Below are 9797 nucleotides of genomic sequence, written 5' to 3'. Positions count from 1 at the left end.
CACTGTATCGTATAGTCACATTGTGGATCCATGGGCTATATAGCCTTTATTTAACTGAGTAGTGTTCAATTGGTTAGCTGTTTATCCTAGATTTACAAGTTACAGCCTTCCTTATTTTCTCTCAGTGTAAGATTTTCATCATTAACTCCCCTGGGCTAGACAGCCACGCCCCTTACTCAGCATTATCATTGACAGATGCCCACAGTAACTCAATGGGTATGTTGGCACCTTTGGGGGGATCTTTGACACCTCCTCTCTCTAGACTCCACACAGCCATGTTGGCTCAGTTTCTTCATCTGCAAAAAAAAAAAAAAAAAAACAAACAAAAGCAAAAACAGTGAAGGCTACTTCTCAAGGATGTTGGGAGTATTTCATGGTTCCGAATGCAAAGGAAAGCACACACTGAGAGCTGTGAAGTGCTATCCAGCGTGGGCTACCAGCAGTGGTCTAGGGTTTTCTGGTGAGAAATCCCAGTTACACTTTCTATCTAAAATGCAAACCTGACTTTTGATACCACTTTCTTCGAAAGGAAAACGAGCAGCCTCTGCCTAGTCGTCTGAGAAAAGATGGTTTTAGATGAAAAGAGTGTTCTCGGGAAGTGGGATGTGATTGTGAGAGCTGGGAAGGTGCCGGAATGGAGAGTCAGCTCAGGGCTGCTGCTGGAAGGAAGAGAGGTTGAGGGTGTCGGTGACAACGTCTGCTCCCCTGGCCAGGTGGGGCTCCTCCCTGGCTCGCAGGGTGGCTCACACTGATTGGTGCCCCAGGGTGGCCAAGACAGGGCTGCTGCTTGGGTTTCCCTAGTTGGCCTTCTAAGAGACTTTCTTTATCCTGACTTGGATGGACTCGGTCCCCAGGACAAAAGCTGCCACTGAACCTTTCATTCCCGAGGCTTATCTTCCTCTCTGGAAAGAAACGTGGAACTCCACGGTTCATCGTCTTTTTGGCAGGTACTGCACACGCTTCCCCGTTAATTAATCTTTAATGTCATTAATTGGCTGTCTGTGTGTTGACAAGGAAAAAGAGGCAACGCTGTTTGCAAATCAATTGAATTCTCATCTGAACCAGCATTTAGTTTTCAGGGTGAATAAAAACAATTACAAGCCTTTCCCTGGCTAGACTTCCAGTGCCTGGCGGATAAGACTGCTGAACTAAAAAATAATATCCAGGCAACAATCTACTGTTGCAGGGGCACTAATTGAAGGTTTTCCTACCACCCACGACTCCCCCCACCCCCTTCCTCACTCGCCTTTTGAAATCAGCTCCTTGGTTTGATATGGATCAGGGATGAGATTGGAAAGCTAGTATCATAGGCTCAGAATTTCCGCCCACACCCCTTTATTTCTCTATTTTGATTTTTGCCTCTATGGCAAAAATCTGCATCCCAAGCAGATTCAATGATGAGCCATTTGGTTGGGGTTACCTGCTGTCCTTACACCCACTGTGGGGACTTAATATGGTACAAATAGTGGTCCCCATGCACAGTTCGGACCCTGGGGCAGCAAGGTCAGCCCCACCTGGGAGTTTGTTAGAAATGCAAATCTTTAACCCCCCCCCCCCCAGATGACTGAATTATCAGGTCAATGTAAAAGTAATTATGGTTGAAAAGGTTCAAAATAATTGCGAAAACTGCAATTACTTTTGCACCAACCTAATAGAAACTCAGGGCAGGGGGGTGGGGTGGGTGGGCAGCATTTATGTTTTAAGAAGCTTTCCAGGGGATTCTAATGTAGGCTAATGTTGGGAACCACTGGTACAGAGCGAGGCCGTGCCCACTTCATACGAGGAAGACGTTGCTTCCTTTCCTCACTGAGGGGATTAACTCAATAAGGGAACGTGGAAGAGGTGACTTGTTTTAATGGAATAATCATGCTTGACTCCCCGATAGAATGTTGTGAGAAGCAAATTGCTTTTTCGGGGCCTCCAGCACCCCTGTAACTTTTGGCCTGGAGCAGCTTCTGACTTCTGGTAGTGGAAATGGTCATTTCACTTTCTTCAATTTTTGATGTCTTTCCTCGCGTACGGAGGCAAAGAATGCGGGCCAGGGAGCTGGCATCTAACGAAAGAGGAAACGGGGCAAGCTGCTCCCCAGGAAGGAGAAAAATCTCCCAGATTGAAAAGGGCTCTATGCTGAGGAAAGGAGAGGGAGTTTTCATGTTGATCGTGGAAACCTGTAATACTGGGCTCATGTGAGAGGTCGCAAACATGCTGCGAATGGCACTGTCCTGGCTCTTGGTGGAACCTCTGCCTCCTCGTGGAGAGGGAGGAGCAGCTGCGTCGTCTCCTTTTTGGGCGGTGGCTGGAGAACCCTGGAGAAGTCCTTCTGGGAGGGGAGCTGTCCAGCAGACGCCACTCTTTCTTCCAGTGAGGAAACCGAGACTCAGTTTACTGTAATGCTCGGACAGTCTTCCCGCCAGCCCTTTGCCAGGCTCACTGAGTCACGTGAGCATTTGCATCTTTGCAAACATCTCAGGACCCAAAGCCATATCACCTTTGCGACCAGAGAGCAGCAACCCTTAATCTAAGGACGTACACGTCACGTCAGGCTCCCAACTGGCCGGGACGGGAGCCGTGCCATTCTCTTTATTATAGGCTGTTGATGGAAAAGCTTGGGCATAAGATTTAATTTCAGTATTTATCTGTTCCTTGTCATTTGTTAGGGAGCCGAGGACTGTTGGGGGTGGAGTGTTGGGATTATACAACAGCTTGTTGAACGGGATGCATTTGTAGCTGGCAAGTGATAGAATTCCAAAATCCCCCCTTAGTTTTGCATCCAAGGGCCCATCCTGGCTGCCCTGGGCAAGGGACTCTGGCCTGAGACTCTGAAGTGGACACTGTGCTGGGGGTGTTCTCGGGAGTTTTCTCGGGAACATGACCTGTCAAGTGGTGAGGGAAGTAAGCGTGTGATGTAGGTACAACAGGCAATTAGAAGGGAAGTTGGGGTCGTGTTAGCAACAAAAGGGGGGGGTTGTTCCTCAGCAGCCAAAAGCAACACAGGGCCCATACACGTAAAGGTCCTGGGAAGTTCTTTGTTTTCGTTGTCTTGAGACGCCGTATGGTACATGGATTATAAATTACGGATATATATTTGCAGGCGGCACTTCTTATCAACTTGTAGGGTGACCACATTGAGCAACTATTGTGTGTGTGTTTGTGTGCATGTTTGCTCTTATTTACATAAGCGTCAAGCCCCATCCCCCGCCATCGGATTTCAATAAAAGCAAACCCCCTTGGATTGGAGTTTTCCTATTTACTTGTTTTTGCTTGTGGGGGAAGTCTCTCTAAGTTAATTATGCCTTCTTTTCCAAGAGAATAATACGCTCTCAGTCTGGGATAATTAGGCAGTCTAATTAACCTTTACAAAAAAGCATCCCAGAGCTTTATAGTGGCTATATCCCTTCATTAGTTTAGTTTGGCTCTTCTTAACTGGCGTAGTTGATATTGCTGATTTGCATATTTCTTCCCATGGTATTTTAGTGCCATAACTTGTAATGAAAACACATTTGAGCGTACACTGGAGATTGACTTTAATGGAATTGGCTGCCTCACAAGCAGAGATTCTTCCAATGGCTACGGCTCTATCTTCATATTTACTGCAAGGCACTTAGCGGTACAATTTAAAGTGGGAAAAGCTCTTTTGAGTAATCATTTTTTAATAATTAGCTTAGGGATAATTTGGAAACTATCACTCGAAGCACTTTAATAACGTAAAGTAAGCTATTTCTGGAAATGTTAATGGAAGGCAAGCTCCTTGGAGACGGCCGAGAGTTAAAAGATCTGTAAGAATGGCTATTAATTATGGCCCAAAGCCCTCCTTCTGTTATTAGGCAACACAGTTATAAAACAAGGTAATGCAGCATTCAGAATTCATAGCAGCGCTCCCATTACACATGGAGGTGATTGCAGCCAGCATGAGACGCAGGCCGTGGTGAAAGCAGGCATGTCCCACATGCAAGGACTTTTTAAAACCTGTATCTTTGCTGTTCCTGTATGCAACTTCCTTTGAATGCACTAGGGGATACGCAGCAGATACTTAGGATTAAATCAGCAAGGACACCCTGTGCAAGCCTTCCAGTATGAAAACAACTAGAATAATTATGCTTTTTAGGACCTGCTTTTTCTCCCACTCTATCAGAGACAAACACATTTGGCACTACCGGTACACAAACGTACAGGACGGGATTCAGGTGAACTCCGATATACACTCCTCCCTGTGACAAGACTGAAATGTTCTCAGCCTTAACCCTTCCCGTTCCCTATGCCCCGCCCTCTCCGGTCCCATCCAGTTGTTCTCCCCTGGAATGGAGTCCTCGGGACTGCATTTGGGTTCTATCTTGACCGTGCCCAGTAGGTCCTGTCTTTTCATCCCAAGGCATCTCCTGTATTCCCAAAACTTGTCCCCAGAAATCAGATGGATTCACCAGCCACAGGCTCTGCCCCTCGCCCCCCTTTGGTTTTTACTGCAAACAGTCTATTCTCCTTGTCACGGGGTGTTTCTGACCTTGGTCTCTCTGCCTCTTGGCTTTGACCTATCATTAGACTCACAGGTGGTATCCAACAGGGCTATTTTTATACAGCGCCTCCTGCACTCAGGAGAGCTTGCCTGTTTCCTGAGAAATGTAGCAAGTCCTCAGCTAGAGGTTTACCATTGTGCAGGAATCATGGTGATGCTCAAATAGGGAGCCTGTAACAAACTTGGGATTCTCCTTTTAGCTCTGAAGGCATAAAAGAGAAGGGGTCTGACAACACAACAGCTTTCAGTCTGTTCTGCTTATCCACCACTCCCAACTATTTTAAAACAAAAGAACTCCAAATCCTTCTCTGTACACACTCCTATCTGGTATTTGCTTTCTTAATGGGGAAGCTGTTTTAAACAAGAGCTCCTTTGGGATCAACTACTATTTATTCTTCCCTTCTACTTGCACCAAAGCCATAGTATAAACTAATTAGAGATTTGTTATTCTAGAAAAGTTATAAGTTTGCCAGCAAGGGCATTGCCTAATTTTATTGCAGACAAATCAGTGGCTGTACATGTATGAAATTAAATGGTTTGGGCTGATTCATGCCTGCCTGCCTATTTTTATCGTTAGACAACAACAATTCCCGTTATACACAGCAGTAATGGCTGCTATCAAGGGCTTACTATAATATATGAGACCCTGACAGTGTCCCTTTAATAGTTCTTCAAATGCTCTGTTAGCTGGGATCAGAAAGTCAGATTTAATAGCCTACCAGATTTATCCCAAGCATGTGAAATCTGACGGAGAAAAAAATTGTAATCTTGGCTGTGGAGGATGGATGTGTTACTGATGGACTCAGATTTTGCTGGGAAAAGAGGCTTTGCTATGTCTTACTGGGAGCTGTTCCAGCTTCTGCAATGGAAGCACCTATCAATGTGCAGTCTGTTTTAGAATGAAGAGTAGAAATGAAAGGTGAAAAAGTGAAAACGTCAGTCTATCAATCACCACTGAGAAATGACAAATTTGAAAGTCCTCCCAAACACTCTTTTTTTTGCTGTTGTTTTAAAATCAAATAGGTACTAGCTTGGTGTTGTTTGAATAAAGAAGAAAGTACTAGGGGAAAGAAAAAAACCCCTAAAAATCTCAGTGGTTGAGACTATAGAGGCATAGTTACACATTCATCCATTCAGTACACATATATTTAGCACCTGCTGCTTTCCAGTTGCTAAAAGATCTCATATTGAGTAAGACAGGTCTCTACTTTCATGGAGTTTAGAAAGAAAAAAACAATGAAGAACTGAATATAAAAATAAATATATAATTTAAAGCACCTAGTTGATACTAATAATTATTAACAAAAGGAATAGTGATGATAAAACGCTATTAAAAACCTAAGACCGTGATATGATAAAGAAAAACTGAGGTAGAAGTGGGAAATAGATGTCATTATAGTAACACTAGACGCCAGAGCATGGAGCTGCTCCTAAGGTATCATTTATTTATTTCACATGCCTTTATGGAGCACCAACCATAAAATGACCAAAAAACAAAAATTGGGGAAAAGTTTATATTGCTGAAGAGTCATTGATTAGTTATTTCTTTTCAAAGATCAAGAACTTCAGACAGAAAAAGTCGGGAACCATATGACTTCACTCATATGTGCGATATAAAACTGAACGAGACAAACAAACAAAAATTCATAGACACAGACAACAGTTTAGTGGTTACCAGAGGGTAAGTGGGGGGAGGGGGAGGTAGAAAAGGGTAAAGAAGGTCAAATATATGGTGATGGAAAGAGAACTAACTATGGATGGTGAACACACAATGGGATATATAGATGATGTATTATAGAAGTGTACACTTGAAACCTATGTAATTTTACTAACCAATGTCACCCCAAGAAATTTAGTAAAACAAAATTAAAAAAAGAACCTTGCAAATGCCTCCATACCTTTGTCAGGTAGGTTTGAAAAATAGCGACCAATCCCATTAAAAACAGGCACGCAGAGTAGGTTCTGCGTAGCCCAGAAGAATATGATATGGTGCTTGTCTTTTAGGAGAAAAACCAGCTCTGCAAGTGCAGAGCTGCAAAACGATGAGTGAGAACTGCCATTGGAGCTTCCAAGGAATCGAACCCTCAAGAAATTACAACTCTGCAGTGAGGTTCTGTGTGAACATGTTGTCACAACCACATCGGAAGGGAACAGTCACAGCTCTTGGAATGTCATGGATGTTCATTGCGCTCTGCTCGTGATTACATTGTACGCATTCATGCCGGAGCCAATTTGTCTTTCACAGCGTGGCAGAGACCTTTTGTAGCACACCGCGGCCAACAGCATCCGACGTCTTCATTTATTTCCTCAAAGCGATGAAGACGGAATGGACCAAACTTGAGGCTCCTGATATTCCCCCAGGAGAAGAAGTTGGTGGGGCATCGCGTCTGGTGCCATGACACGTCGTTTGGCTTCAAGTCGCAGAGCTATGCACAACGTTAAGTAGGACGTATTGTACTACAGTGAACAGGTGTGTAGGTGTTTAGGTGACCTTGCCTGAAGCCCTTGTCAGTGAGATTCAGTGGGATTCCGCGTGTTAATCAGGCAAATGTACGGTCCATTCAGGGCACAGACCCAAGGCATGAATGGAATTTGTCAAAGGCAGGAGGAACTTCATACGCGGGAGCCTCATGTGCTCATTCTGGAATGAAAAATTAATAACCTCCTGGAACCATTCATTATAAGATTTGATTAAAGAAAAGATAATTACATCTCCAAGGGATAGACTTGCTGATTCGTCTGGTTCAGAATGATTAAGATCAGCTGATCAAGGGCATGAGAAGGGCTCCCCCCTCCCCAGAGGGGAAGTGCCACCCTGCATCCGTCTGTGGGGTTTGCTCAGGGAAGGATGTCTTTCGGGGGACGTGGAGGGAATGGCCCCATCTGGCTGTGCACCCTGATATTTGTTCTACCTGGAGCTTAAGGACGGGGCTGCGTTTGGACCACGGTGTCACACCAGTGCACTGCAGCCCGGTTCCCAGCAGTACCGGTGGCCTCAGGTTGCCCCTGGAGCTTTGAACAACTCATTCTCCCTTTACCTTCTCATTCACCATGTCTCGTTTGAATGCTTTTCTATGTCTTTTTAAAGAGGAAGGTATAACCAAAGCAAGTTGAGAACTGTATAACCACTGTGGCTATGACTCTAAATAAATAAAACAAAACAAAAAACCAAAAAAAAAAAAAGAAGAAGAAAAGGAAATAACAGAATGTCACGGTTGAGACTATTGTAAATAGTCAACATTGCATCATGATTTCCTTCTTCCAGAATTTTCTCTGTCCGTGTCGAAGATTTTTGTATAGACTTGAACAAAGTAACTTTCTTTTATCCCATAAATCCCAATAAGATAGTTCACTCTGAAAGGTGGGGTGGTCCTTTGTGTGCTGTGTTGCAGAGGAGGGAATGGCATTCTTTCCTGGGAGGCTGTTTCCACTGCTGTCTTGGGCAATTTGTAGGAACAGAAGAGGGGACTAGCGTCCTGTTCCTCATTTCCCAGAAATGTTATCTCCCCATAGATGGGGCTGCCTCTCACCTCCCCTGGCCAAAGTCTTCCAAAGTAGCAGCCACCACCCAATACCCCTACACTGGTGGCCTTGGGGTCCTAGGAATTCTGTGAAGCCCTAACTCACCCAACTGAGCCCTCTTGGCCAACTCATTTTGTTGGGGACTCTAAATGACAGATGCCTTTTTCAGAGGTTCATGTCTGCAGAGGGACAGATTCCTCCTCCCTTCCAGCCTTTTCCCAAGCCACAGGGAGCAGACACTCACTCCTTATTTGGCTGCCAGTATCTCAGTTCTAAGGCGTAGGCTGAGAGCTCTGGAAGATGGATGAGCGGTGAGAAGATCTGTGCATTTCACTGGGAACACATCCTCTGCCCTTCTGCTTCATTGCATCCTCTCCACTCTCCTTTGGTAAAGAAGCAAAATGACTCGGGCATGCATTTCCCTGTTGGGGAGGAAGAATGCTTGCATGATTCTCTGCCTGCATGGCTCCAACATCCGGAGTTCTCGGGCCACGTGAAGAAGAGAAAATACCACAGAAAGGGTTATGTGGGTTAGGGCAGCTCCCTTCACTCCGGTGGTCTTCAGTCTCCTCATCTGTAAATAGAACTAATCATGCTTGCCTTCCCCAGGTTGTTTTGAGTCTCAAACTACTGTAAGTGAAAGTCTTTGCAAACCATAAAGGACTATTACAACTCCATATATACATATATACATATATGGAGGGGGAGGAAAGAGGGGGGAGGGCTGAAAAGACAACATTGAATTATTGTCTCAAGGAATCTTCAGCTTTGCAAGAACCAAGCTTAAGGAATTACGAGGGCAGACAGATTTAATCAGGAGTCCCTACAAAAGCAATCAAGATCAAATGAACTGTAATTATGGTAATCAGTTCGTGAACTGTAATGCTATGTTCCTAATTTCAAATATTATGAAGTCCCGTATAGTGAATCAATCCGTCATTGCAAAGATAATAAAATGTTCATGTCTGATGGGATATATTCCGTTTGATGGAAAATTTGTCATTCTTTTCATCAGAAACCTCATTAGAGTCACCAGTTTTTAATTTTAATTAAGGTGAATGAATCCCATGAATCAATCTATCATCTATCTATCTATCTATACTTATAATAATAAATTTAATATAACTGGTTATACTTATACAGCTCCTGTTCATTTTTCTCCTTAAAGGTTGTTTCCTCCAAGAGGACCCCCACTACCCCCAAATGAAATCCGGTTCTCTGGTTATAAAGCCTCTGGTGGAGCTGGAAACTTCCTCTGCAGCATGTTTCAATCTGTAGTTCTGCTTTTATTTTTGTGACTCTGTTGAGTGTTTGTGCCCCATGGTCTAGACTGGAAGACTCAGGATGGCTGAGAGTGTGCCTGTGTCATCCACATGGCCCAGTACATGCCGTTTAGAATCAATTCCTGCTCCTCCCCAAGGTCTGGGAGGTGCCATGCAGGTTAGCGTCTGCTTTCCGTGTCATTCCTGTTTCTGTTCCTAAAAATGCCCAGCATGTTTCTGCTTATAACCTGTCCTACTTGATGTTTGCTGTGCCTGCAGCTCTCTTCCTCCCGATTTTGCCTGGCTGTCTCTCATGCAAAATGTCACCAAATGTCACCTCCTTAGCAAGGCTTCCTCCGATCTCACATGTCTAAATTAGAATTCCCCCTCCTCAGGCACTCTTTACCTGATTTCCCTCTTTTACTTTCTTTAGTGCACTTGTCACTGTGTGAATTATCTTTGATATGTACACATCTATGTTGTTATGTGTGTATTTGTGTATT

General features: G+C 44.2%; 1 protein-coding gene across 1 annotated transcript in view; it reads left to right on the top strand.

Moving 5' to 3' along the window:
• Positions 1-833: 833 nt before the first annotated feature.
• Positions 834-9797, top strand: part of MCTP2 (multiple C2 and transmembrane domain containing 2) — a 394026-nt gene continuing 385062 nt past the window's right edge. Inside the window, exon 1 of the mRNA XM_074317382.1 lies at positions 834-947. The gene's annotated coding sequence lies outside the window, so the exon portion shown is untranslated. The remainder of the gene's footprint in view (positions 948-9797) is intronic.

This window comes from Rhinolophus sinicus, linkage group LG13 (assembly GCF_036562045.2).
Source record: "Rhinolophus sinicus isolate RSC01 linkage group LG13, ASM3656204v1, whole genome shotgun sequence".
Lineage (NCBI taxonomy): Eukaryota > Metazoa > Chordata > Mammalia > Chiroptera > Rhinolophidae > Rhinolophus > Rhinolophus sinicus.
The sequence above is the reverse complement of the archived record's forward strand: the minus strand, read 5'-3'. Positions and strand labels throughout refer to the sequence as shown.